We start from the raw sequence: 21,369 nt of genomic DNA, 5'->3' as shown, positions 1-21,369 counted from the left end.
CAAAGAAGTTCTTTGTGGGCGAATCTTCAGGTGAAGGTTTTGATTTCTACTCCCTGAGAAGTAGACTCACATCTTGGGTGGGTAACAGACTGACATAGTATGTAGGTGTGTGACGGCAAGATGAAAAAGATAAGAAATATACTGTGGTGTGAACATTGGCTTTGAAAGGTGCTGATTAGGAATAATCCTCTCTGGGCAGAACTCTGGACAGTGTACTCAATTGGCCATTTTTCTATGTAAGAAATGCTTAAAGTTAAACCATACTCGGGCTTTTTAGGAGTAAGAAATGGCCTAACTCTCAAGAATGGGTACTACACACACACACACACACACACACACGTGTGTGTGTGTGTGTATGTATATATGTATATATACACTAATATGTATATATCACTGTCTTTATTTCTCCCATATTTCTTCCTTGTTTCTTTTCTTTCCCCTTTGTATAGTAGTTGTAGTGTGTAAGCACTTAATCTTTCAAACATCTGTTCATACCTACTGGAAACCTAGCATTGTTCTATGTGCTGGAAGCAACATTCAAGTCAGTTTTCTTTGTCCTTCCTCTTCATTTATGAAGTGCTTCCTACACACCTGGCATGCTACTTTTGATATATGCATCTCTTCTAATCTTGAGAAAAACCCCATGAAGAATGTTGGTAATGCTGTGAGATGAACCTGACACTGAAGCTTAAACTCCTGATCCAGGCATTATAGGTGATAAGTTGCTTGCTGGTAAATGAGTCCATGCAGAAACACTGTGTTGGCAAAAGAATCAATGCTGATATTCCATGGGTTCAATAAATGAAAAAGAGCAGTATTAATGCCATTAGCAAACACATTTTGGGGGGTATTCTTTTAATTTTAATGTTGATGTGAGAAAATCGCGTTGCTGTACCTTTGGATCTCCATCGTTCTCAGTGGCCATTACCCAGCAGTGTCCTTCACAGGGTCACTTGTTTTGTGTACTTAGTAAGACAGATCCTCTCTGTGTACTGTAGCCTCACACTTGTCAGTTTTCTTTTTCTGAGAAGGTCTTACTTGTTTCCTTAGAGAATCCTGCTTCCAACAGGTTCCTCAGAATGTAGCAGCCACGTGACTGGGTGATTGACACACAGAAAGGTCAGATTGCTTGCCCAGGGTAATTCTGTCGGCTAACAGCAGTGCTGGCACATGACCTGTAAATCTGGCTCTGTGCCCTTAACTGTAACCACTGGATCAAAGAATCAGGGGGCACTTGTAAGCAGCTTTAGCATAGCTAGCACACTGTATACTGTTGTTATCCTAGCTACTAACTGTATGTTCTGCAGTTTCACTGTGTTGTCAGTGGCCTTCACAATTGCCTATTCATCATGGCAACTTTTTTTTTGGCTTAATAGTCCATGCTCTTTAAATTCATATTCATGTTGTTGCCATTATTGTAAATTATGAAATATCAGCCAATTCCTAAAAAATGACATTGATAGTGGAAATATATGAGCAAAATGCCTGTGTTATTTGATGAATATGCTTTAAATCAACCCTATGATGTCTCCCTTGTGACACAAATCATGGGGTCTATTTTGGTCACTTAAAAGTTGTAAGTAAGTATGACACTACTTAAAAATTAAGTTATTGTGCATAATTAGTTGAAAGCTGCAAGGTTACCTAATAAATTAGGGCATCATAAAGGATGGCTTAGTAAGTTAGGAAATATCTCAATATGGTCTGAGCACTCAGGCAGTGAATGAACAAATCTATGCTCTGTAGTAAGTCATCTTAACCTGGTCACAAGCAGACCCAGAACCACAGAACATTATGAAAGATTTCTGGGGGTTAGCATTGGGGTGTAGTGGATTAATCCACTGCTTGGATGCCTATAGCCCATGTCATACCACTAGTTTGGGTCTTTCAAATAAAGAAATCTTTTTAAAAAATGTTTCATGCAGATATACGTCATACCACGTGCTTTCCTCCTCATTTAACTTCCCAGTTATTTACAGGGCAAGGACTAGTTTGAAGCAAATGAGAGATCTGCTTTAGAAACAAATTGTCAGGAGGTGCCCCAAAACTCAGGAATCGGAATAAATTATCCCTACCCGCAACACACACACACACACACACACACACCCGGAGGGTGCTTCAGAGGTTGTGAAAAAGCAGAATTAAAGGATGGCTTTGTTTTTGTGCAAGAAAAGTTTGAAATATTGGCAGTAATATAGGATAAAATAGGCAATCTAACAAACCATCAATGGGAATGAAGCTTGGTGAATCTTTTGTGGAGAATGATTTGAAATTATATGTTAAGAGTCTTCAACATGTGAATATATTCTTTGATCCAGAATTTTTTTCAGAAAATAGTCATGAATGAACAAAGGTTAATTGTCATGTTTAGACATTAAAATGTTAGATTTAATGAAAAGTATCAGGAAACAAATATAGTAAGCATGCAACTAACAAATTGTGGCATTAAGAAAAAACAGCTTCTAAAATTTTACAAAAATACACATTTATTTGAAAGACAGAGACTAATGTAAATTATATAATAAATTATAAATAGTACTATTAAATAGGATTTTGTGTAATACTTTGAGTTTTGTGCATGGAACTATATGTAACTTAGATTTTAGGTATATTCCTTCAAAGCACAAATGCAATGTCTTCTATCAGATACCACAAAAATATTTTAGGACTTAAGAATTTGCAAATCATTTTGGTCGCTTGCCTTTAATTCTTATATACAAATCAAGTAGACCATTGATTATTGATTGCCTGTTAGAAACTTAATTTTTGTTCAGTGCCTGTGTGGAAAAAACAGCTTTGACAATGTGTGGACTTTTCCCTTCGTCCATTCATTTACTGTATTCCAACTTTGTTCGTAGTGTGAGACCCAATATTGCATTTAGGGTAATACCCTATTTTCTGCCTCACCTTGATTTTATAATCTAAACTATGGAGATCGGGAATCATTTCCCTTTGGTTCTACCCTAGGAAAGCAATGTCTCTAGCATTATTTGCCTCAATACCATTTCTATTCTTACAGTCTCAACAAGTGTAAGCATTCATTTAAGTATGTAGGTACCTCTGCCTCTCAAATAAAAAAATAAATATTCCATTTTAAATTGTATGAAAAAATATTATCTACTCAGGCATAAATCTAACTCAGTCTAAAGATGTATAAAATAATTGAGAACATCTGAATAAACACAAAACTATACCATGTTCTTGGGTTGGAGATTATTACCAAGATGCCAGTACTCCTAAATTTGATACAACAGAATTAGGCATTCCCAATAGAAATCCTGATATGACTTTGGACCCCATACCAGCTGAACATGAGGAAGGCCCTTACAGCTCCAACCTTCAGGATGGTACCAGACAAGTTAGGTGCCATCCTGCCCTGGTACCAGGTGGACCATCTAGCCCCACGTGTGGGCCTGTGTGATTGCTCATTGACCACAGACCACAGTGGCCCTGGGAGATTGGGCTTGCCCTGATAGTGTGCCATCATCCCCAGACTCCCACCCCTGCCCATTGTCATACATGTCACCAGTTTTTGGTTCCTGACCTTTGCAGCTCCACATCTTAGAGGCAACAAAACAAAAAAAAAAAACCAAAACGAAACACAACAGAACATCATCATCAACAATAACAAAACCAACAGAAATCCCAGGGAACTCAGTCCCCTGTCCTTTTGTATGTCTTGAGATCCTTGGCTGGTGTGTTGTCTGTCCTCCTGTTACTGTCTTCTGCTTTGTGTTGTCTGTATAGTGCCCTGATCTTTTAGTAGTATTCCTGAGTGGAATGGAGAAAAGTATACCTTCTCCATCTTCTCTGGATCCAGATCAAATTTTAATAAAGATTAAAAAAAACTGCACCTCAGTACAGTAGGATCTCACTTCCATGAACAGAGATAATCAGATGCACATTTGAGCATGTATGCTTAATGCAGACAAATGTACAAGGCCACACAGAAGAGAAAAACAACATTTTAACTCCTTGTCTTTAATGTTAGCGTCCAATTTCTCAAAGCTAGTTATTTTTTTAGTAAAGGGAAAGTAAGATATGAAAGGAATTACCCATTTGTTTAGAATGCATTTTTCATGATTTCTAAGCAAGAATTCTATTATCTATCATACCTAAGCAATATATGGTTATATAGATAAGTATATTGTAATGGTAAAATGTTAAACATGTGAAAATATAAGTATCTAGGAAACACAGATTCCTTTTTTCATTATGATTGTGTGATTTTTCCTTGAAAACTCTTCTGAATATAAAATGAAACGATTGTATCCACTTTTCTAAGTTATCAAATTGGCGTTGAAATCGTTCACCCACCATCCTTGAACCTGGTAAACAAACAGTTCACCGTTTTGACCCAGAAGCCTATTAGTGCAGTTAGTCTCTCTTCAGAGGCTGTGCTAGTGAGAGCACATCCTTGGTCTCTTGTACCTGTCTCAGCAGCTCAAGCTGAGAGATCTTCACCATGACACCCTTCAGTGTGTGTGTTCCTGGAAGCCAAAGACATTGACAACAGATTGGGTGACTGAATTACCAGAGGTATTAATGGTATCCTGAATGTTGGTGCTGCTTCCCTCCTTCTGATAATGATTTCTGTTACTAAATCCAAGAGTTCATGTGACTTAAAACAGTAGAATTCAGAATAGAACTTTCATTAGAAACTGTTTTCCCTCTGTTGTGAAAGTCATCATGCGAGATTCAGCAAACCCTCCTTTGGAGTGTGGGTCCTTTCCAGCTTACAGGGCAGGATATCAGTTACCTCTGTTCTTGGATGTTGAATCAGAAATACTCAGAGCCTATTGTGTTAGACACCTGTTCTTTAAGTAGAGATCATCTGGCCAATGTTCCTTCTCTTTCGCCTAGGAGGTCACCTTTACCATCTATGCACAACAAAGATCATTTACTCTTGGAAGGAAAGAAATGCAGGGAGAAATTATTTCTGGATGCCAGGCATGAGTTGGGTAATTACTTCTGTTTGTTGTGCTAACTTCATTTCCTAAATATGCACAGTTCTGCTTGAGTGTTATGCCCCTTTCCACTCCCATGCTGTTACCCTGCCTCAGGAGGTCAGTTTCTTACCTTTTAAACAGTGACAGAGAGGGTCTCTTTGGATTGGTCTGTTTTCAGATGCTAATTTAGTAGATGGAAGATCTTGGTTACCTGTTGCTTACATGAAGATCTGGCATATGCTCTCCTGTTTCCTAGTGAGAAAAAGATGGTACTGAAGATTCCACACTACTGTTCTTGATGTCGTGAAATCTGACTTGCCATATGTAAAGATGCAGAGTCTGGGGAAATCAGGAAGTTTCTTCTGTCTTATTTCCCCATCAGCTGGAGGACAGCCAACTTACATATGTGCTCCCCTGGCAAAGCAACAGACATTATGGTAACTGAAGCTCTCTTCCCACACCCTATCTCACTGCTAAAAGATGTCCTACAAATGTGAATCATGATCCCACATCCAACAATTGTGATGTGATGGGCTCTGTTGAAATTTTGGTTGTGTAAAGATGACATTATAGCTAAAAGAAGCTAAAGTGCATGCACCATCTTGTTTTGTCAATCATAAGCTCCACTCTGGGGTTATTGAAGAGATGCTATAAAGCAGAGGCAAAAAAGTGGTAATCAAAACTACCACCTCTGGAACTAGTGCATGGTATCGCCACAAGAGCTGTCCTCTACCGCTGGGTTAGGACACTTAGATGAGGTGTGAAGCCTACCCTATATTTGTGTTGGAAGGTATAATTCTAGGAAACAGGCTGTGGCATCAACTCACTTGCTCATGGCTGGAACTTCATTGTGGCTTTGCTATGTAGCGACCTTGACCTTTATAAATTAATGAGGGTCCCATCTTTGCCCTGAATCTGAATACTCATATTAGGACATGATGAGAAGTGAAGAGGGGATGAGGAGAATAACAGCATTTGGGAACTTTTGTCTACTACATGTGCCAAAATTCTGGTTCTAGTAAAATTAAATTTCTTTCTTTAATGCATGATATTTCTCAGCCTGCTAATGTGACTTTTAAGAAGAGAATATGATAGGCAACATTGTTTAAACTTTTCTAATTGCACAATCCTGTTTTGAGGAGGAAAGACCTGTAAACAGTGAATGTTCTATGTGAGAGGTACCAGTCTCAAGGGAACCATGGTCTTATTTAGAAAAGTAGAATAGAGTCCCCCAGCCCCTTATGAGATTTGGTTTGTTTCATTGCTTGAATTTTGATGTGTCTGTTTTCCAAGAGTTAAGGCATCTGTAGTGAAGTTAACATCTCACATGAGAGTTAGAAACTAAAATTAACACATAAAACAAAAAGTGCATTCTAGCAGAATTTTTTTGGAAGAAAACTTTTAGATGCTATTATTACATTACAGACTAATGTTCTGTCACTCACCAGGTGTGTATAGCTCGTGTGAACCTCCAACACTGTCACTGTTTTTTAATGCATACTACATCAAGTATTTTAATATCCTATGGTTTGAAGAAAGAATATTTTTAAGCCATAGAACTACACTCGGCATGATGATATGGTCTTACTTTCAGATGTGGGTTTTAAGTAGGACTGACTGAAGGAATAGCAAGTTCCTGTCTCCTACTCTGAGCTATGGGGAGTGAATGTATTTACTGGAAGAACCCATAGAATTATCTATATGATTTCAATTGTTATACCTCTGACCATCTGCATATATTGTTAAATTTGTATATATTAAGTTTGCAGCAATGACTCCCTCTGTGTATGCATGAAATTGTAAAGATTTTTCTCCCCTTCTAGGTGAATGCCAGCTTCAAGGCATTTACCATTTGACTTTTGGTGACTTTCATGCAATCTGGAGTTTTACCCTTAAAGTCTCAATGGTTTCCGAATTTTCTGTTTTGAAATTTGATTTTTTAAAACGTTATTTGAATGAGTTACACAGAGATGGACAGAAACAGAGAGAAAGAGAGGGAGAGAGTGAGAAAGATCTCCATCTTCTGTCTGCTGTTCAGTCCCCAGATGACCTCAGTGGCTAGGGCTGAAGCAAGGCTGAAGCAAGGTGACAGCAGTTGCTTCTAGTCTTGCATATTGGTAGCAGGGAAGCAAAGATTTAGGGCAAATTCTGCTCCTTTTCCTAGGCTATTAGAAGGGATCTGTATCGGAGGTGGAGCAGCTGGGATTCAAACAGGTGACCCTTTGAGATGCTGGCCTCTAAGGTAGTTTTACCTTAAGGTAAACTAGTGATAGTTCCACTAGTTAAGAGAGCTCAATGAGCGTATGAACCAGAATTCCAATTTATTGTTAAGAAATATAACTGTTACATGAACTCAAATACTTGCTCTAGTAGCCACCATCTTTTCTTTCAGGCAGTCTACATAGGATGTCAAATTATATTTCCAAAGAAATTTTTTTAGAAAACTCTAAAATGTTAAACACAAAATGAAACTAGATCAAACTCTTTGGCTAAAAGAGTTTGGTGAACTAAGGGGTTAATTCATTTCCTAAGAAAGTAATTTTGTTGCGTGTCTTCTGAAAAGTCTGTGAGTTCTGCAGCTAGGGGATTACCAGACCAATGGTGGACAAATCACTTTTCTGATCCAGCCTGATTCACTCTTCTCCCACACATTCACCATGAATTGAATTTTTGCGTGTTTCCCTGGAAAGTATAATATAATTCAATACTCAGTATCTTTATTGTTTTCCTTGGTTTTGAGAAAGGAGGGTTACTGCCAGCCTACTCAGTCCATTTGGTTGCCCAAATATGTGGTCCAGGTAGGAGAAAACTACAGCCCCACAGTTGCCACATGATGGATACAATGTGGTTTTGGATGATATTTTCCTTTAAAGTTCTCCTATCATAGGACAGAGGCTCATGCATTTCATCAGGCTGCCATTGTTGTACTCCCGCCTGCAAAAAAAAAAATCTTAAAACAATCTAAATTGTTTGGGAACATATACCACCTCTGAAAGATGCTCACTATTAAGGTGAAGCAAGCCACTGTTCTCCCTCTGACCTTACCACATAAACCTTATTTCTGCTCTTTTATCTCCATAATCATTTCTTCATATTCTTATCGGCATCATTTGGGCTAAATAAGAGCTACAGTAGTAATTAACATTTTTTTTTCCTATAAAGATCCAGATAGTTAATATTTTTGCCTTTGCAGGTCATGCTGTTTCTGCAAACTCTGTAGCTTTGCCTTCAAAATTCAAATGCATCCATAGATAACACATACATGAATAGGCATGATTGTATTCTCATAGACTCTTTTATAACACATACATGAATAGGCATGATTGTATTCTCATAGACTCTTTTATGAGTACTGAAGTGGGAGTTTCATATAATTTTTATATGCCACTGAATGTTCTTTTGCTATATTTTAATCATTTAAAATATAAAATCATTTTAAGCTTATGAGTTGGATTAAAATCAGCCTGTGGCTGTATCTCATTGATTCCTGGTCTAAGGAATTGTCCAATTTCCCTACTGTTTTCTTTTGTTTCTGGTTTGGTAATAGGTAACAGTGGAACATACTACTTGCTTTTTTTACTTGAGGGCCAGGTAAACACACACATACAAGCAGAATAACAGAGACTGAAAGGGAGAGAGATCGGGTAAAAGAGAACGAGAGTATTGCCCAAATACCTGCAGTACTGGGACTGGGCTAGGCCACAGCTGGAGTTGGGAACTTCATCTAAGTCTCTCATATTGCTGTCTCCTGGCGTCGCAATTAGCAAAAAGCTGGAATCAGGAGCTGGAGCCAGGTATCAAGTCTAGGTCCTCCAGTAGAGGGGATGGGCATCTAAACTGACATTTTAACTGAATGTCTATTTGTATTTGTAACTTGATACAAAAGTCAGTTGTGAGCGTGTTTGCCGTCAGATACGACTAGATTCAGTTCTGATTTTTATTTACTGTACAAGAGGGGGAAAATTGCATAGTTTTTTCATTAATAAAAAATTATAATTCTTAAACCTCATGTAATTAAATGCTGTAACATATGTAAAATAGTCAACATAATGTGTACCAAACAGTGATGATATAATATTCAGTAGCTATCATTATGTTGTGTTACTGTTATCAGGGGACCTATATTTTCCATTTCTCTTTCACTTTATCTTCTCTGAGACAGATCCATCTCCTTTCTGAACCTTGGTTTTTTTTTTTGTTTTTTTTTTTTGTTTGTTTGTTTTTACAAAGTCAGATATACTGAGAGGAGGAGAGATAGAGAGGAAGTGGAGCTGCCGGGATTAGAACCAGTGGCCATATGGGATCAAGGCGAGGACCTTAGCCACTAGGTCACGCTGCGGAGCCCGAACCTTGGGTTTTAGATGTTGGGCTTTTCAAACTATGTTTAGACTCAGTTCTAAGCATGGGATTGTGTTTGTCAGTGTAAGTATAGTCAAGGATCACTGCTTAAGAATCATGTGTTCCAGGCCTGGTGCAATGGCTTGATGGAGTAATCCTCCTCTTGCAAATGCCAGAATCCCATATGAGCCCTAATTTGTGTCCTGGTTGCTCCACTTCCAATACAGCTCCCTATTTGTGGCCTGGGAAAGGATCAGAGATGGTCCAAAGCCTTGGGACCCTGCATTCATGAAAGAGACGTAGAAGAAGCTCCTGGCTTTGGATCAGCTCAGCTCCAACTGTTGTGACCATTTGGGGAGAGAACCAACAGATGGAAGAGTGTTCTGTCTCTCTTTTCTATAAATCTATATTTCCAGTAAAAAAAAATCTTAAAAAAATCATGTGTTCCAACAGCAGACCTTGGGGTCTTAGAACTCACTGTGAGAAATAGGGCAGAAAAAGCCTAGATCAGTTTTTACCAGAAACATTGGTTCTTTGCCCCTTTGTACTGAGCTAGTTGACAATGAACAAGAAAGAAAGTTCTTTTGGATTCCCTGGGTGAATGTGCCATCATCCAAAGAACTGGCCTTCATTGAGTCCTTTGGTATCTCAACTGTGGTATCATAATGTTTATGGAACTCGTTTTGAAGAGCCCAGGTGAAAAAAGACACAGGGAAAAAAAAGCCTCCAAATGGAGAGAGCATATTTTCCTCAGCTAAGTGAACTGTGCTATTCAATTATTTCCAATTACAATTGTGTTTCTTTCTTTAATGTTTTCTATGCTGATACCCAAGTTGCTAATGAAGCAGACCCCTTTCCCCCTCCTGCTTTATGATTCCTGTTGTTGCCACTTGCTGGGCTTAATTGCTTTGTCTTCAATACAGGCAGACATTCTGAACAATTAGACAATAATAAGGAAGCAAGATGGGGAAATGGCTCAGGTTCTTTGGCTGTCATTATGCTGATAGTGCACCCTACAGTTCTGAATCAGTGCTTTTGTGCAATTTTTTTAATAAGAAAATACTTTATTGTGAAATTTTTAAAGGCCAACGATCGGAAAGAGAAAATCATCTTGTTGAAAAAAAGCTAGATTGGATGGTTAACTGCCAGAATGACTAGAATACATCCATCTAGAACTAATAGATTCATATTTCTAGTATGAGAATGCCTTCTCCTCTGTCTTCTCTCTGCCTTCTCCTCGATCTTTCCTCTGGAAAGATCGTTGTCTTTCCAGAACAGTGGTACTTTCTGTGCGCACTGTGCATTTCACCCTCAGATTCTTTCCTCCCCGTTACTTCACATTGCTCCTGTATAACACGAGGGAAAATGGCTTAAGTGGACTCAGATTTACTGCGGCTTCTTGGGGTCTCTAACTCCTCACCTATGTTCAAGAATGTCTGCTGACATCCATGTTTACTTCCTTTTAAAGCTGTCAAACGTGAGCACAGAGCTCAGATTTCTGCCTAATCTATATGTAACAGCCAGTTTCCGTCCCAACGGGGTTTCTGTCTCATTTCCATCCACAGTGCATTCTTCTCTACTTGCCAACTGGCTCCAGGTGCATCACTCCTTCAGCCTGTGCACAGCACAGGCTCAGTCTTGCCTGCTGGTTTTCTTCTTTCTTGGTGTGCCTGGTTGCTTTACACTGTGAACCTCAGCTCAGATGACACCTCCTGGGAGAGGTTTTGTCTGATCCCCTGACCCATTCTCTTGACCTTGTTTTCTATACAGTGTTAAATTGTAATTCTTTTTTTTTAAATTTTATTTTTGATGATGTTTATATAGTTTATTTAAATTCTAATTCTTTATATACTTTTCTGTTTACTTATTAATTTCCACAGTGTCATCAGGATGGTGGAACCAGGAAATTAAATAGTGCTTGAGAATAATAGGTGCTTAGTAAGTGTTTGCTGAATAAATAAGTGAATAAATGAATGAATGGGTTCTTTTTCCCCTCCCAGGTACATAATCTCAAGGCTTTCCCCTGTAGTCTTCCAGTTGGATCTCAGTGCTTTGACCTCCCCAATACTAGATTCTTTGAGGGTGGGGATTTTGGTTTCTATAGCTTTGTAACTAATACTGTTCTCATGATATGATTGTAAATATCATTATAAGGTACGTTAAAAATTCTAAAATTTGTGTGTTATATCAGATGATAATAGTTTGTCAGAACGTTGACATACTTAAGAATAATGAAATTTACTGCTTTGGCGTGAATGGAACAAACATGTCCTCACTTTCTTACAACAGTTTAACCCATTTTCTCTGCCCTTTATTTTAGATTAGTGATACTTAAATGTTTTTTATATATATATGCATGCATATATGTATATGTATGTATATATATACACACACATCTTATTTTCCTTTTGTGAGAAATATAGTTTCAATGTAGAAAATGTGGAAATTCAGAAAAAGATCTTAGAAAAAAAAATAACCACCCATAATAGTATGTTCATCTTAGAATTTCTTTACTTTAGGACTTTTCAGTACACACCCACAGATATACACACACTCTGTTTAAATCATTTCAAGTAATAAAAATGAAGTTGACTATCTTTTTGTCCTTTGTGTTATGTATCTATTACTGAATCATTTCCATACTGCTGTAATTCCTTATAAATGTAGTTTTTATGGTGAAATAATATAAATGGAAAGTGAGTTACAAGGTATAGATTATTTTCTTAACACTGAATATCAAGTTTTTTCCTTGAAATTCTTGATCTAGTAACTAATTATGCTGTGGGAATTTATTAAAAATGTGTTTTACTTGTGAACATTATTTTAATTGAAAATCTTGTTTATGAGTCAAAGAATAAAAGCAATTTAATATTCTTGTCAAGATAAATACTTTCCAGGAAGTTGCACAAGTTGTATTTCCAGGAATGGCTTAGCAATCTGAGGATCATCCTTCCCATAGTAGCATGGACTGTTTTATATGTTTCCTCTCCTTTGAATCTTCTGTTGGTTTCTTTTCCCCACTTGCATTTAAAAAATTTTTTTAAGTTTTAATTTTTAATGATGTTTACATTGGTAATCAATGTGGGAAGGATCGAGGTTTAGGAGAAAGTGGGTGTGATCGTTGTTTCCAATTTTTCCATTTCTTCTTCATGTATCAGGGGGAAGTGGGGAGAGAAGCGTAGAAACCAGACCCAGCTTCCCAACCATCCCAGTATCTGGGGATAGGGACAGGCCACCCAGTATCAACCCAGGATCCCGATGTGGTACACGCTCTGAGAGTTCTGCCCAAGTGGTTTCCAAAATTCTGAAATGCTGTCAATCCCATCGATTGAAGAATGAGAGAATCCTTCCAATGTCCATCGGCTTATACAGTTGATCTTAGAATCTGCATTACCTCTGATTTTTGCTGTCATCGTTTGGCTGGGGTAGAGGTCCAATTTGCCCTGTTCTCCTTCCTCTGACATGACGCCAGATCTCCTCTGTGGGCCTCAGTGGACTGCCATCTCTTTCCTCCATGTGTGTCCGGACCTGCTGTCCACTGCTCTGTTTCCTTTACTGAGGAGGTCAAGCCCTTGGTGACTTGGGCCCCCCAAATCCACCATGCAGGCAGGTCCAAGGACCCAGACCAGGCAATCTGTGTCCTGCTGGACCTTCCACCCCCGGAGTTCACACAAGTGACTCCCACTGTACTGGCAGGCCCAAAGACCCGGTTCAGATGAACCGGGCCCTGCTGGAACCCCCACCACTGGGGCCCAAGGAGCCAGTACCCAATGCTCAGGCTGGTATGGCTTGCCTCACCTCAGGATCCACCAGTGGGTGCTTCAGTCTGGCTCTCTCCAGCCTGCTTCTGGTTCTAGCTCCTGCTGGTGGGTGCTGCAGTCTAGCCCAGCCCACTGGCCCTAATGTGGACTGATTGGTTTTGCCGCCCAACTTGGCTTAAACTGCACCCCCTCCTGGTTTTCAGATCTGCCAGTGGATGTTATGAACTGGCCCAGCCTGGCCCACTCCCATAACTGACCCCAATTTATGCTGGTGGGTACTATAACCTGGCTTATTTCATTTTGCAAAATATCCTTGATACTTGTCAAATTGTGGCAATTGACAGCACTCCTTCCTCTTCCAGTGCTGAATAACATTCACAAATGCTTTATGTATATGTGTTATTCCTTGGAGAGTGGAGTCAATTTCACTTCCTTTGGGGACATGTCTACATAATGGACATCTGGCTCACATGGCCATTCTCTTAAAACAAATCAGTCTAACTTGTTCCAATAGGAGTTCTATAAAGTTACCAAATTTTCTTGCTTGAAAAAAATCCTAGGTAAATTAAAGATATGAGGAGGATTTCAGGAAAGGGTGTGAGTACTTTTTCTCTCTTCCCTCTCACCCCACTGGGATGTCTTTTCTGTAATGTAAGTAATACTATACCACATTTAATATGATAAAAAAAAAAAAAAGGCTGTTAGCTTTAGAAGTTACACTGATGACATGAAAGAGACTAGATATCACAGGGTATACTATGGACACCACAGGACACCATAGTGTAGGGTCTGATTATATTAAGGAAGTGTGTAATATCCACTATAAACTCCCCATGTCAGATGCATAAGATGTCTTCTGTGTCTGTTAGAAATGCAAACTGATTTTTCCTCTTGTTTGAGGTTAAAGTGTGCCTATTGATTAACGTTTTGAAAGGTAAGGTGGGAACAAAGCTCACCTTGAAGATGAAAACTTCTTTCTGCCATAGACACTGAGTTTAGATTAGGCAGCCTGTCGGAAGTCATCATTTTAAAGGAAAATTGAAACATTTTATGCTAATTTGAAGTTGGTTGAAGAGATAAGGTTTATTTCTCCTATCTCCCAGAGAAAAGTGAACCTAAAGGCTGTCCTGAAACCATGGTCTGTGATAAGCAATGCAGCACTTGGGTGCATGTATGGGATTTTAGGATGCAGTGCTGGCGAGTGCACTCTGAAAGCAGGAAATGGGTGTATTATAATAGCTGTAAATATGCAGTTTTCTTATGGAGCCTGGAATTATGGTGACTGGCAAGGTTATCTGGGTCAGGAATGAAGCTGTGGCCCACAGGAAAAGCCTCGTTACCATTACCAGAGGATTTTGGGATATGGACACTCCTGGTCATTTCTCCACTTGAAGGGATTGCAACCAGTGTAAATAAACCTGTATGTATGAGCCGTCACTTGCACCTTCCCTGAGGGTTGCCACTGTTGCCTGGGAAAAAAGTTCAGAAGGATAATTCTAAGCAAATCAGACATATAGCACTGGCTGAAATATAGGAAAGTGGAAACACACATTATGAATAAAGATGAGGTTAATTAGACCAAGGGGATCTGGGAAATGTTTTGGGGAGAAGTTGAGAGAAACTTTGACAGATAAATAGAACTTTTGTTAAAATGTGAGGTGGGTTATCCTATACAGAGGACGTGAGTGTACTTCTCATATTCATCCTTCTGATTTCTGTCTGACCCTGACTTGGCATTGAAGCTACACAAGCAGACACAATTCTCTGTTCTGCAGTGGGGCTTGCATCGTTGAAAATGTATTTAGAGTATACAACTCTTCATTTTCTCTCCTGTCTACTAGAGCAGATCCACTTGATTTGTACTTTTCTCCTCCACTCTCAGGTAATGTTCTTTGATTTGCCAATTTTGTGACCCATAATCTCTGTGTTCCCCAGCTCTGTTCTCTGCCTTCCCTGTATGAACTTTATTTCCACACCTCCCCCACCCCTTCTCGTATAACTTTACAGGCATTTTTTCTTGTGTGTTATCCTTACTTATAGAGTTTTCTTGAGCATTCTGTGTATATTTCCCTTCCCAATGCCTGAATGTGTGGCTTGGTTTTGCAGGATCTTCTTCAGATGACAGCGTAGTCCTCCATGTTTTTATTACTCTTCTTCACAGGGAGGAAGAAATAGAAATGGAGAGGTTTTAAAATTTTCTTTGTTATAAGTAAGATGAAAGTAATTTATCACTTTTTTTGGTTATGACACTACATAATGACTTAAATGTTGCCTTTAAGAATGTCAGTTTCAGACTATGAAGATTTTCTTAAAATTGTAAAGTTTAAGATTAAAAAATATTGGTTGCTATGGTATCTTTCAATTTTGAGGAAAAAAGAATCAGTTCTTTTTTCTTTAAAAGAATTAAATTTTAGAGTTCTGATACTTGTAGATTGGGATTTAGGCTACGTCTTGGAGGCAGTCTTTGCAACCCCAGATTTCCATTTGAAGATCTCAATTGTGGTATAGAATGATGACCTGAGTGAAGACCTGAGGTGGAAGTGCTGCCAATAAGTCCCTTTGCTAGGAAACTGTCCCTAATCCTGTAGAAACCACAACACAAGCCTTGGAATGTGACTTTATGAGCAATGATAGGAAAATGAAAAGTTACTAAAAATGAAATATAGGAGGTCAGTCATATTGGCTTGGACCAGTCTGCAAACAGAAAATTCTATTTTGAAGAAGCAATGTGTTTTTTTTGGAAAAACAAAGTAAGAACAAGTAAGTGGTTTTACTTGTCCTTTTAAATGTAAAAGAAAACTTTTTAGCAGCTGCAAAGAACAAGATGTTCTATTTTTCTTCTTTTCCTTTTTTAAGAAAGAAAAATACATTTCCTTGATTAATTCGGGAGCAGTGGGAGTTCACATTATTTTGTTTCAAACTTTGCCTTTTATCAGCATGAGAAGTTTGTTGCAGCTTTTCTTCTTATGCACCCAAGGATTGTCACCCAGTCTGGTACCAACAATTTGCCACAGCAGGAAGTGCAGGATAGAATGTGCCCAGGTAGAATGTCAGGGTGCCTAGTGGGCTGTTGACCACCTGCATTGTTCTTTGCAGAAACAGTATTTTGAAATCACAAGGGGATTCTGAATTCTGAAAATGTAGGACAGCAGCTAGTTTTGAGATTTAAGACAGTGTAACCAAGTGGAGTCTGAACAGAAAGCCACTCCCTATGCCCCTGGCTGGGCTGGGTTAGCAAAAACCGCACTGCTTAGGTTTAGCGAAACTTGAGTTAAGCTTAGTACTACTGTAACTAGCATGGTATGAATGGGTAAATTAGCTAACACCTGTGGCCACAGTTGTGACACTTGTAAACTAGCTTTTGTTTATCTTTCCATGCATTTCCTATATATAGACTTAACGAGTGTAGTACTTCCCACCCTACTCTGACTCCTTCCTCTGCTTTTCTTATTTTTCTTTGAATTTTTGCAATGAATTACTTTCAGTTTTTCTTCTTTTCTGTTATGTTTTTATTTTGAATTTTTGAATTTTGTGATATGATTTCATATAGAGTGGGATTCCTCTCCAAACTTCCACCTCCTAACAGATTTTCCCCGTGTTGCTACAGTAGTACAGTCCTGCATAAGGAGTCATAATTCCATCAGTCTCTTATTTAAGTGTGCCCCAGACAATGTCAGACAGTCCAGCATCCCATTGTCTACACATTTCCAACAGTTTCATTGGGAGTCCATCTTTTTTTTGGAAGCAGGGATGCATGTTGCATTGTATCCCCAGATCTGGATATGGTAGTCCCCAGTACTCCATCACTATGTATTTCCGTAAACGAGAAGCCATGAAACAAGGTCAATTCATTTTTATTTTAATAATGACCAGGCTAAGCCTCCACAAAACATAGAATTCACAAGTAGTAAGTCGAAAAACCACTAGATCCTAAGTTCAAAAAATTGCTAGGAAGAACAAAATGACAATCTGTAATATGACCACATAATGTCCTTGAATGTAGATTTTGTGATCACATTCTTACTTACTCAAATAAGCATTTGCTGGGACCTAATATGTGCTAAGTACCCTGTAAGATGTTTATTAAAAGAATGGACAAAGTAACCATAGATTTATCATTCTAAAATATGTAAGGAAGAATAAAGTTTGTTGAGGGAATTCTAGAGGGTTGGGAAACCTACTTAAATTATATTGGATTTTCAAGGAGAATATGGGAGAGAGAGAGAGAGACAAAGAGAGAGAAAGAGGTAGGCTTTTTTTGGCTTTCTAAATATGTGAACCTTGGGCCTAAGTTTATTTTTAAAAATTGGCTGAGGTTATTGCTGTGCATATGTGTTGAAATATTTTACTGAGTCCCATAAAAACATACTCACATTCTATGTTTAAAATGTTAACAGAAAAATAATAAAAAATAATTAGTTGGGGAAAGGCTGTGAAATTCAGAAGAGAATGTGTATGTCAGGTGGGTATGTTATCTGTGTGCCAGTTTGTACGGGCAAAAGACATGACTCCATATTTTTTCTTAAGTGAATCTATCCTATATTTTGTGCATCTGTATTCCTAGGAGAACTGAAAATAAGTGAATTTACCCTTTATTCTGTGCCTGGAGGGAAGAGGAGTGCAGCTTAATTTCAGTGAAGTTGGAATCTTCAGTTCTTTCATGGGGTCAGTAGTAATTCAAGGAGATAATCTACAGCATCAAGTCATTCGTAAGGCATTGGGAGCATACCACTGTTGTTTAGCTATGGCTAAGATATTCTGAGTAACTTCTGATACGTATTTCTTCCTGGTTTCTACCTCAAAGACTTTTCAAGGGCACAGAATAGAGCCTCTTTCTGTGGTTTCTATATGCTTGTAAGTATGGAATGAGGGAGTGGCAGCAACATGACTCTTCTTCCTTGTCTGGAATGTGGGGAACTTTGCTTCAATGTATGTGATTCTAGTAGCTGGAGAGAAATAATAGCGACCATCAGAAAGACTGTTATCCAAGATCAGAATACTGTTTTTGTCTTTGACCCATGATGGACAACTTACATGTGCTCTTTATGCATTTCTCTCTTTCTCTTTCCTTCATTCAGATAGTTGCTATGCATTTACTATATGACAGTCGATGAATATGTTCGTAATCTTACAGCCCAATGGAGACAGTGGTTCTGAAAGCTTGTTGTTGCATTGATGTAGCGTACATAAAAGCAGTGAAGAAGCAACAACACAGAATGGTGGTTGTATATCATGTATCACTTCATCTTTGTCTGCAAACCATCTGATAACCTAGCACATATTTTTCCTGTGGAAGCTAGATATTTCAGAGTGCCTACAAGTACATTGCTAGAAATTGATTGAAGTTGAAAAGAGTAAGGAGACTTAATTGGCTATATTGACCTAAGCGATCTAGAAATAGGGTCTGGAGTAAGGTCCAGATCTAAGGTTGTAGTGGTGGGAGAGGGGCAGTTAAGCAGGGATTTGCCATTGCACTGTGCGACTAAAGAAAGTGAAACTGATGCAGGGAATATCATTCATTTCTGGCCCTCTGAACTCAGTTGACCAGACTCTCATCCTTTCAGAGCTCAGCTCCCAGAACACTGAGGTGTTATTAACAAATGCACTGAGGTTTGTTTGTGTTTCCTTTGAGAAGTTCATGGATAAAGAGAAACCTTCAGTCATTACCAGGCACAAACTGGGTGTAGTGGCTCAAAATTCCTGAGAAATTGTCACATTCTTTGGTTTTTATCTCCAACGACATGTTTTAGATTGAGATGTATTGCTTTGCGGAGAGCAGGGTTAGGGCATGGCAGTGACATTTAGCTGTGTCTACAGGGGCCATTTTTACAAGTAGCAGGCTCCAGATACAGTGAAGCCCCAGGGGAAGCAAGGATTCTGGCATGTCAGTGGCCTTTTGCCCATTCAGCAGACTACCTGGGGAGGTGGAGGGTTGTTCTGTGGAGTCTCTTGCCTGCCAAGGGCCTGGGCAGAGAAAGAAAGAGTGTCTCATGGGCAGAGATCCACAGCTTGGCTGGAGGGTGTGCTCTAGCTAATTATGCCTGCATTCTTAAGTACTTAGATGTTTGAACATCAGTATGGGAATAGAGACAATATCCTGGGGCTGAAAGCAGGTCCCATTTCTGCCCTCCATTTGTTCAGGTCTCTCTTGAAGTAGCTTTCAACTTCACCTTGAGAAGCAGCATCTGGACCTATGATGGTGCAGGTCTTAGGGGTGGGTGTCTGTGGCTTTTCTGCTCTTGTCTTAACCATGCAGCTCCAGCTTACTTTTGCAGAGGTGCTGTCTTGTCCAGATTCAGAGACTTCAGTCCTGAAAGCCGCCTCTCCCCACCCCTCCTCTTTTTTAGAGTTGCTATTTGAATGTTGGAGATGGGTAGGTGAGGGAAGAGGGACACTATTTGGAGCAGCTGTGAATTGCATTTGACCAATTGTACTATAGTCTTTGTCAGCAGCCTCTGGAGATGTTTTGTGCTCTCACAGATTCCCATGGTGCACAATTTGTCTAATAGATAGTGTTTCAGCCAGTAGGGCATGTGAAGTATGCATTCCTATTCATTACTCCGTATTTTAACTCTCCAGGCAGGACTGACTTCTCTCAGAGGAGCAGAAGGTGCTTACTAAGTAAGTCACCTTCCTTCATCCAGCCATAGATGGATGTGCCAATCATATCCTCATTCCATAGCTGTTCTGACAAGTTGGTGACGAGGAGGAAGCCTGTGATCAGATTTCTCACATGTATTTTAAGGGCTTGGGCAAGTCGTTTCCTGTCATTGAGACTTCCCTTTTTCCATATCCAGGTGGCAGAAACTGATCTCTTAGTATTTTTCAGCCTTGGCATTCAATTCCTATGGAATTATGCTGAACAAAAGTCTTGCCTCCTTAATGAGATCTTTCTGAACTACTTGTTAGTGATCTTTTCTCCTTTTGAATTTGTCCCAGCTCATCTCATCTTGGGTTATTTGCTTGCTCTTGCAGTGCTCTCTGACTTTTCAATGTGTATGAGTAGTGCTGCTTGGATAAAACGGGAAACTCTTTGAAGGAAGGAAGTATGTCTTCCATGCCTGTTAAAAATCACGACATAATTCTGGGTTGACAAAGGGTAGTTGCTGCTATTATTAACTGAAATGAAAAAATTACTTTGTATTTCTCAATAAAAATAGATAAAACAATCTAATTATTTTCAATCTTCTCTGAGATAGACATAGTCAAGTCTCACTTTTCTAAGATACTAGTAACTGGTAACACTGAGCCAAGAATTCTTTAAAATTGCTAGAGAATTTTCATATTCTGCCTTCAAAAATGTGCATTTGAGGGCCAGAGGGCTGTATGGACATACACATCCATACACATACACAGCAACATATAGAGAGATGGAGGAAGGGAAGGGAGGAGGAGAGGAGTGAGGGAGGAAGCAAGTGAGAGAGAGAGAGAGAGAGAGAGAGAGAGAGAGAGAGAGAGAGAGAGAGAGGGAGACATCCTATGTTTTGATTCTCACTTCACATGCCCCCAGTGGCCAGGGCTAAGCCAGGGTGAAACCTAAGAGCAAGGAACTCAATATAGATCTTCTGTGTACATGATAGGAATCCAGTTACTTGAGTCATCACCATTGCTTCCCAGGATCTAGGAAACTAGAGTCAGAAGAATTATCATATTCATTTTCTATTTCAACCTCTCATGTACTCAATATGATTATCCCTATTTTATAAATGAAAAATGTAATTTCAATATTCTATAATCATTGTTAAACTGCATATTATTATTGTTACTGTTATACAGTGCAGTTCCATAGGCTCTGGGGTTTCTTTTCCTCCTCGCAAAATCCTGTCCCCGCACAGATTTTCACATATTATTGCAGTAGTATAGTCCTTCATAAACAGTTAGATGACAATCATTCTGCTATTTAAGTGTAACCTTATGTTGTAGGAGTCATTAATATAGACTGGACCAAAGGATGTAGTCTGAAAATGCAGTGTTTTTTCTGCTGTTTTGTACTTCAGTTGTCTTGGTGTTTCCTTTGCATGATAAAGGCCAATTATATGGATGGAATGTTAAAGAGTATGCAGTACAGATTTAGGGGTTAAGGTTTAATGCAAATTTGGTATTGAATCTTCTATCCAGATGTCATAAGTTGCTGGATGTATGACCTTACACAAGTTAATTAAACTGTGTTTTTCCAAGTTTCCCATTTTAAAGTGGAGATTATAATAATACTTGCTTCAAAGAATTCTGAAGTATTAAATAATATATGCCCGTGAGTTAAATGGCCTGGCCCAGAGTGGAGCTTTCTAACTAACAACTACAATGAGTATTACTACATGACA

At 38.9% G+C, this 21,369-nt stretch overlaps 1 long non-coding RNA gene across 1 annotated transcript in view; it reads left to right on the top strand.

Annotated features, from left to right (window-relative positions):
- LOC131482639 (uncharacterized) overlaps positions 1-21,369 on the top strand; it is a 306,389-nt gene that overhangs the window by 96,677 nt on the left and 188,343 nt on the right. The window lies entirely within an intron of this gene.

The sequence above is a fragment of the Ochotona princeps genome, chromosome 19 (assembly GCF_030435755.1).
Source record: "Ochotona princeps isolate mOchPri1 chromosome 19, mOchPri1.hap1, whole genome shotgun sequence".
In the NCBI taxonomy this organism is placed as follows: Eukaryota; Metazoa; Chordata; class Mammalia; order Lagomorpha; family Ochotonidae; genus Ochotona; species Ochotona princeps.
Note: the sequence above shows the minus strand (reverse complement) of the source record. Positions and strands in the feature narration are given on the sequence as shown.